Source organism: Periplaneta americana, chromosome 11 (assembly GCF_040183065.1).
Source record: "Periplaneta americana isolate PAMFEO1 chromosome 11, P.americana_PAMFEO1_priV1, whole genome shotgun sequence".
Classification (NCBI taxonomy): Eukaryota; Metazoa; Arthropoda; class Insecta; order Blattodea; family Blattidae; genus Periplaneta; species Periplaneta americana.
Genome location: NC_091127.1, coordinates 146,478,890 through 146,487,505, shown reverse-complemented (window position 1 = coordinate 146,487,505; position 8,616 = coordinate 146,478,890). Strand labels below are relative to the sequence as shown.

Genomic DNA, 8,616 nt, shown 5'->3' with positions numbered 1-8,616 from the left:
AAGCTTCGAGACTTCGGACCCAATAGAGTAGTTGAGTGGGAAATCCGCATAACGGCGTACTGAGTATAGTGGTAAAGCGTACAGTGGATGGGAATACTGTAAAATGGATGCCAACAAATATGCAAAGGACAACGCTCTGGATTTGAAGGTTCTGACGAATAATTTGGTTTTCATACAAACTGTGTCTGAAACTATTACACGGTTAGAGAAGTCAGAGCAAGAGATGCCGGAAGCCCTCAAATTAATTTAGAAAATGATGCAGAGAATTAATGAGACATCAAGTACACCGGTTACTGAACGTGTAAAACTGAAGTGGAAATCAATTTTATGTAAAAATAACGGATATGGAACATTGTGTAACATAAACAGAAAATTAGCGGACTTAGAGTCACCCGAGAATAAAGGACTGTTTCTTACAAACTGCAATGATGTTAGGCTTTTCGCTTTGCTCCTATCATGTCATGCGACGTAGAGCGCAGCTTTCTACAGCACAAACTTTGGCAGATAATCGAAAACGATTTACGTTTGAGACACTGAGAATGTATCTTGTAGTACATAGCAATTCGGTACTGTAACTGCAGTTCCTAAAAACGACCAATAGGATAAATGAAAAAATTAAAATTGCTACATGTTTATTTCCACCATTAACACTGTGTATAATTAAACACAAATGCTTATAAAAGACAGGCGAATAAATGCTTTTCACATTCTTTTGACATTATCATTGTGTAATGTATATTTTACTTTCAGAATGTACATATGTGTGTTTCCCCATACTACCGTACTCTACTCTAAATAGCAACGTTGTTACCCCAACACATCTCTATCTACCTGCAGCGAGTCAACAACCTATAGTGCATGCACAGTAAACTTATTGTATCGGGTCCATAGTCTCGAAGCCTGCAAATCACCGTCCTTCGCAAGTCTTTCGTGGCTCCGACGTAACGTAGAACTTTACACTCTTTGTCTTTACTCTTTCGAATTCTGCACACCTCAACACCAAATTACCTTTCGTCTCGTTCCTCTTACCTATACTCTAACCACGACGTAAATACCAGATCACATATCTGTGGCACGCTAAGTATACCTCTTCATAGAAAATCTTGTTATTCATCATCTTTTACAGTATCCACCTCGCGACAATGGAATTCCTTGTCGCAAAGTATTAGGGGCTGGAAGACAATAGCAATTTTTAAAAATAGCTTAAAGGATAACCCTCTTAGCAATTCACTTTAATTATACCGACTTAAACTATCACTGACATGGTAACTTCTTCCTTTAGACATCATCATGATAACACTATATTTTCAAAATAGCCTCATAATAATCTCTTCCTATTATCTAACATTATTTGAAATATATTATCTATGTGTTTTAGTTTAATTCTGCTGCGGAGTTTATATTTCACTGTTTAATTAATAGTTCATAGTATTTTACTGTTTAATTCATAAGTAACTCTTGTATGCGTGAAACTCCTATCTAAATCAAATTGTTGTATTCTTTGTAGCTTTGTAAGTTCATGCATATGTATGTATACTTTTTGCTGGTTAAGTGGAAGAGAAGGCCTTACGGCCTTAACTCTGCCAGCTAAAATAAATTATTATTATTATTATTATTATATTTGGATAAATTTCCGACTTGAAATGCAGATCTACCACATACCAATCCAAGGATTCGTGAGCACTTGTAGCCTACTGAAATAACACGCTGATCTCTGCTGCAGTTTGAAAAGAAGAACCAGTTCACAGATTTCAATGTCATGTTCATGTTAGCTCGATTATCGAAACAATTATCATATTGAGCAGGTTATTTGCATATTCATGTGTTTGTGTGTTTTTTTAATATAAATATGCAATAACATCTTACTTAAACAAGCTAGTTTATTCGAAGAACATTAGCGTCTACTTATATGTGTTTACGATCGATTAGCAACCACTGATTTAAAACGTGTTCGCCAAACTTAAGTATATTGGAAGGGAAAGAAGTTACCTCCATTACGAAACGTTCTCCAAGATGTAGACTATACGAAGATTTGGTTTGTGTTCAAATTAAAAGCAGGAAAAACGAAGAAATACTTCTCGTAAATGACTCTGCTAATAATACAGCGATTTTTTTTCTACAGGGACATAATTTTATTTTTTACTAACATTTTTAATATCAACCTGGCTGTATCTTTGGATTAAAAGTCTAGAACCGGAAACACCGCTTGCTCCCCCTTCCAAGACTGGAGTTCGATGATACTGGCGTAAAATACAAATCACTTTACTAGGTATAGGAGGGAAGAAAAGTAGTTCATCCATTTATGTAAACTAGGAAATATCGCAATTTTGAGTTTGATCATTTTCATTAGGTTTTTGTTTAATCAAAATACAGTACTGTATTAACACTTAGTGTTTTCACTCACGAATTGAGCTATCCATTCGGACGTATTAATTATGCAGTGTATATTGTACTGTTGCAGAACATTAAGTGTACAATATAGAGAATGAAGTTAAATTGAAAAATAATCATAATATGGATATTTAAACAAATTTTTGAAAATGGTGGCCATTCATTTCGATACAGGTTCAGTTCTTTTGTGCATATTATCGCACTATAGACTAATTCCAATTACCAATTTCGTCATTCGTACGAGTAACTCATGTTGAAATAATTCTATACCTACTCTATAAAAGAGTACCTTGCGTACTGTAAATTCAATTTTCACTTCTGCCCGATCCGAAAAGATAAATTTACTCAGAAATGCTATCTACTGTCCGTTCAAGTGGTTTTGTCGCAGGGTCGTAGCAAGGGGGGAATCACGTGACAGTTAATTACTTAACGAGGTCCTTTTATTTAAGTTATTTTAAATAGTTGTATAATATTACGTAGAGTCCAATTCCTAACAGAAATTAATGTTTTCAGAAAAGAGCTAAGACAGCCCAGCCACTAGACTTTACAGAGGGGCGAACAGAAGAAGGTGGGGGAAATCGGGATGCGACGTAAGCAAAAGGACGACAGTACCTGTGAAGAAATATGATTCAATATTGAAAGCTCTTTTGTCACTGGAAAACGTGAACATTTTTTCTGGAACGCACTATACTCACTAACTCAGTACTGCATACGCGGCCTCGGTTCTGTGTGGAGGACGCTTGGAGTTTACTAGTAGAGGGGTGGGAGTGAAGTACATTAAAAAACTCAGGTACAATAAAAATTGAAGCAAAAATAAAATGATGTTCCTGTACAAATTATTTAAGTCATTTTCCAAAATCCAAAACAGCATTAATGGATAGGGTTTATTCTTGTACATCTAGTTAGTTTCACCAAATGTTTACTGTCCGTGCTGCAGATAATAGCAAATTTATTCCCGTAGTGTTTACGCTTTCGCCAAACAAAACAACAGCGAAATACGTTACTTTATTTCAACATGTCAAATTGTGCTCCAACATTGGACTAACCCTAAATCCCGATAGTGCTCTATAACGTTATCACTGGCCAGGATCACAGATAACCAGTGCCAAAACTAAGATGTAAATACTGGGTAGGCTGAAAAAATCTGCTTGCTTTGTATCTTTTTATACAGGGTGTTAAGAAAAAAGTATCCAATATTTTAGGAGGTGCTAGTATGCATCAAAACAAGAAAAAAATATGTAATAAACATGAGTCCTATAACACATACTTTCTGAGATCTGAACACTTGTTCATAGGAGGTGCTCAATGTGACGTCCATTCATGGTAATGCATTCCTCTGCCCTTCGGCGTAAGGAATCATGCACTCTTTGAAATTGATCTGGTTGTTCTTCATAACCAAAAGTCTAGGGGATTTAGATTTGAGGAACGAGCAGGCCAAGGTGTGGGGCCTCCCCAATCAACCCAGCGGTCCTGAAATGTCAGCGTCAGGTGTTCACGCTCATTGCGGAAAAAATGTGCTGGTGTGCCATCATGCATGAACCACATCTGTAGCCTTTGCTGACATGGCACATACTCCAGCAAGATAGGCAATACATTAATTAGAAAATCCTGATAACGAGCCCCAGTTAATCTCTGTGGTAGCGCGTATGGCCCTTAATCTATCACCAAGAACGCCTGCCCATACATTGATTGAGAATCGGTGCTGATGCCTTGTTTCTTCAACTGCATGGGAATTTTCATCAGTCCATACATGCTGATTACGAAAATTCACAACACCATCTCTGCTGAACCCCACTCATATCTGCAACCAGACTTTTCTTTTCAGTATTCCTTGCGACGTATCAGTACTCATTCCAGGGGTGTCAACTACGGTATGATTATCTGGTAGCCTGCTGTATTGTAGGGCAGAAAAAAGCATTGCCATAAATGGACGTCACATTGAGCACCTCCTATAAACGAGTGTTCAGATCTCAGAAAGTATGTGTTGTTGGACCCATGTTTATTAGACTTTTTTTTTTCTTGTTTTGATGCATACTATCACCTCCTAAAATATTGGATAATTCTTAACACCCAGTATAGCAGATATTTAAGCTATCGGATTTTCTATCAAATATTCTGTGGCACAGACCCCAAAAGAAGATGATGACCACTAATTTTTACCCCCAAACAGAATACAGATAAAACAATACAACTTTTTTGTCTCAGAGCAGTCTATTAGTCAAGGATATTTCTTATACCATGAAAACTGAAAATTTTATTTTGTCTTCTTCCGCCCGCTATTGTAATATGTAAATGTGGTGTCGATCTAGCTTTGTAAGCACATTTTGTTTCATACGTCCAACTTGAAAACGGGTTTTCTTTTAATTCTACAAAAAAAAAATGACCTCAATGTGTTGTCAGTATGAGCCATTTTTATTTAAAGTGAATGTTTGAAACACACACGCATGCACTTTTGATTAAACTAAACTCAACAACGCAGCGCTTTCAGAGTACACCAATATAGTGCGACGGAAGACCAGCCTCTTTGCGTATGGAGTTACTGTTCTCCAACCAGGAGATCAACCGTGAAAGGAATGTGCTTACTATTGCGTCATCTATTGGAGCGAAGTAGATAGATAATATTATCGTTATAATGTCAGTTTAAAAACCATTCGCTCTCCTTCATTTGTTATTTTCTGTATGGAGAGATTAAAAGACCAGGAGATTAACAGGGATCTAATTTTGTAACTAGAGTAGTATAAACATGTGAAGGGTACACGGGAAAAACGATCAAGGTCCATCAAAAATCGAAATTGAGTTAATAATGCTATCTTATAGAGGAAAGAAAGTACTATCATGTGGTCTAGCTAGTAATAAGAAATCATCATTCTTGACATTCCACTACGTCAATTCATATTAAATACACACATAACTAAGTATTAAGTGCTTAAACTTTAAAATTCATTTTTCTCGAAACTTTCTTCCCGTGTACCCTTAATGTGTGTATCAAAGTTATTGTTTGTGCTGTGACAGCGAGCCAATAGAGATACGAGTACCCACGTGTGTGACCTTATGACATCTTATGACATCAACATTCATTCACAGCATTACTCCCCTTCGTCTCATCCGGCAGAGACTTTCTCGTGGTTGAAGCACAGTATAGCGAATCGATACTCCCTCCCCGGTGCCCCCCTCAAGCTTGCAAGTCAAGGTGGTATCCATGTCTTTAGAGGCTTTTTGCCTTAAGCCTCGCTGCTCGCACTGCTCTCTCCATAGTGGAATGACTGTGAACTTAATATATGGAAGGATCGGAGTGCAGTCACGAAGCTCAATACGTAGTAAATATGCATCCATAGATAGTTGCTCAGCACTAGGATCGCTAGTATCGCCTCATTACAGACAATGCGAAATAGTACCTGCACAGTCTATTGTTCCTAGTACCCTCATAAACTCAAGCTTCGTGACTGTATATACTAGACTGTGGTGCAACGAAGTGTTACGATATATCGTTATTACAAACTTATAGGCCTACTGTTAGTAGGAATAATAACTCAGATTTTTTCGGTAAGTTAAGCCTCAAAGACCTCTTAAGAGCTACGCCACTGCAGATAACAAGGTGTAGATTGTATCTAAAACAATACTGATATAGAAAAAAAAATGAAAAAATAATAGCATTTAAGACTGTCATCCCTCTACAAAGATTCAAGTGGACAGTGGTTTCGATTTGATTTTGAAATGACGATTTTGTGGACGATTTTATGTATGGCAACCATTCCAAGTATCACAGTTTCAGACTATTTAGTAGACGTGTACATTGGAGGTAAAGCATTTTTCTCACTACAGTTACTGTATAGGTTTCAGAATCTCTTAGAGTCGTATTCCTAGACATTCTTAGCGCGTGTTTCCGGTGGATGATCAGCGAACTAACGTTTTTCGTATTCATAAACCAGTGTTAGCGATATGATACGATGATATGATATGAATCCTGTACAAGTAACCAGTCGATAGCCGGGGCTAGTTTAGCACGCTCATAGCGCGGGATAGCGAAATGTCTATGAATAACACCCTTAGTTCCTGAAGCTTGTGAAGCATTCCATTCTGAATAATTCAATCTTAGTTTCAATTAGGGTTACCATCCGTCCGGCAAAAGGAGGGCATGTCCTCTTTTTTTAATAATTTTATCCTGTCCGGCAAGCATTAAAAAATTGAAATGTCCGGCATTTCGCAATTCAACTAGAATTAATATGAATATTGAATAATGCGCGATATTGTGCATAGAATATCTAAACAAATGATGAAAACCTATGAAAGAATTTAACTGCTTTCAATGGTTGAAGCTGGAGCACATAAAAAAACATAAAATATGATGCACCTATTGACATGCATTGAATTCTTACACTCTAAAAAGTCACTATTCATGATTCTAAGCTATTTTTTTAATCAATTTTATTCTGCAATGTACAAAGAAATGCTAATCAAGTTAATTTGGACAAATATTTAAGTTTAGATAAACAATGGTGCAAATTCTTCAATTCCAATAGTTCTGCGAGCACTGAAACTTTCTCAGAACTCTTAAAAATAAGCCAATTCCATTTATTTAGCTCAAGTCACAATGGAAGTGTTGAGAGATTTTCCGTAATATCTGCTCAATGGACAAAAGAACGAAATCGCATGCTAACGGAGACAGACAGAGGTATCATCATGGTGAAATATAATTTCAAGGACATGTCCTGTGAACAGTTCCATAGTTATTTGTTACAAGATATGTTTGTCTCTTCAGGCTCTTGTGCACAAAGTGGGCTTCAGAGATAAGTAGGGACAGATGTAATATTGATCCAGCAACTAGTGAGAAAACTGACTAAGGTGAGCCATTGTTTTTGTCTTTAATTTTGTTAATTTATTTTTTATTTTAGTAGGTTATTTTACGATGCTTTATCAGCATCGTAAGTTACTTAGCGTCTGAGTGAGATGAAGGTGATAATGCCGGTGAAATGAGTCCGGGGTCCAGTTACCCAGAATTTGCTCATAAATTTTGTTCATACCAATTTTTGAAAAGACCTCCGTTCTTCAGCAATATCCTCTTATTTTAGATTCCATGTCCTCCTATAGAATTTCTTCACATGGTAACCTTAGTTTCAATAGTCCTCACTCAAATATATCCACCTTCATAGAAGTTCTCAAATCATTCCATACAGAAATACAGAGGCAGCAAAAAGTCGCTGTGAACCTAACCTATTGTCCGAACAAAAACAATGAAAAAAACGGAAAGCATAAAATCTATGGCGCTCGAAACCACAGCACAATAATAAAATACTGGCACTGTCCTGCCTGGAAGGCATAAAAATTGACTCGTCTCACTACAGCGTAAAAAATCAGCAATGCTGTCAATATACAAAACAGTACAAGCTGTATTCGAGTATTCTTTATTTTTTTTGTTATTCTCTGTAACGTATGCCATCTGTTGTTGTCCGAAGTTCCAATTTATAAAGGTAGTTCTACTTTCTTTTTCGCCAAATTTAAAGTAACGCCATGAGAATAAAGATTATTTCTTTACAGGAACACATTTTCTTTACAAGACTTCTGTCAGAAGGCAAGAAAGGTAGTTGTGGATAACCGCGGAATATGTGAAAAATACGAGGTTGAAAAAAAAAAAAGAATCGAGTTGTGCGTTGTTCAGTGGATTGACGTTACGCTCACAAAGCTGCATCAAATGTTATTATTCAGTATGGCGAAGCGGTAGGGACTGAATGACCGCTGTAATTTTAATAACAACCTGTGCAAACCAGTTGCTCGCTGTTCGTGCAGTACCGCGGTGTTGCCAGTTGTGCTCCGAAACAATTTCATAGTTCGGATAGGAACAGTCCTTCAATTGTTCAGATATTTAGTAAATTAGCATGTTGATGATGATGATGATAATAATAATAATAATAATAATAATAATAATAATAATAATAATAATAATAATAATCACAATCATCAGTAGATACATTGGGGAGATGAATTTTATTTGTCCGATGAAAATTCCGCAAGAATCAGACCATTTGCGGAACATTCTGGCCGTAAATGAAGAAACAAAAGAAAATGAAATATTGACCACGATGAAATTATAAGAGTGGGCCGTGCTTTCTCGAAACACTCGTCAATAACTAGCTCTAAACTGTGTGTGTACAGACACATCATTTGGAGAATGAGTCACTCACAAAAAAAAAAGTGAAAATTGAGTTGAACGGCAATCAAAAGAACCAC

General features: G+C 36.6%; 1 long non-coding RNA gene across 1 annotated transcript; it reads right to left on the bottom strand.

Moving 5' to 3' along the window:
- Positions 1 to 619: 619 nt before the first annotated feature.
- Positions 620 to 1,951, bottom strand: LOC138709431 (uncharacterized). The gene is made up of 2 exons (XR_011334931.1): positions 1,663 to 1,951; positions 620 to 1,172 (listed from the first exon to the last, which is right to left on the bottom strand). It is a non-coding gene; the product is annotated as an uncharacterized lncRNA (long non-coding RNA).
- Between the last annotated feature and the right edge of the window lie 6,665 nt (positions 1,952 to 8,616).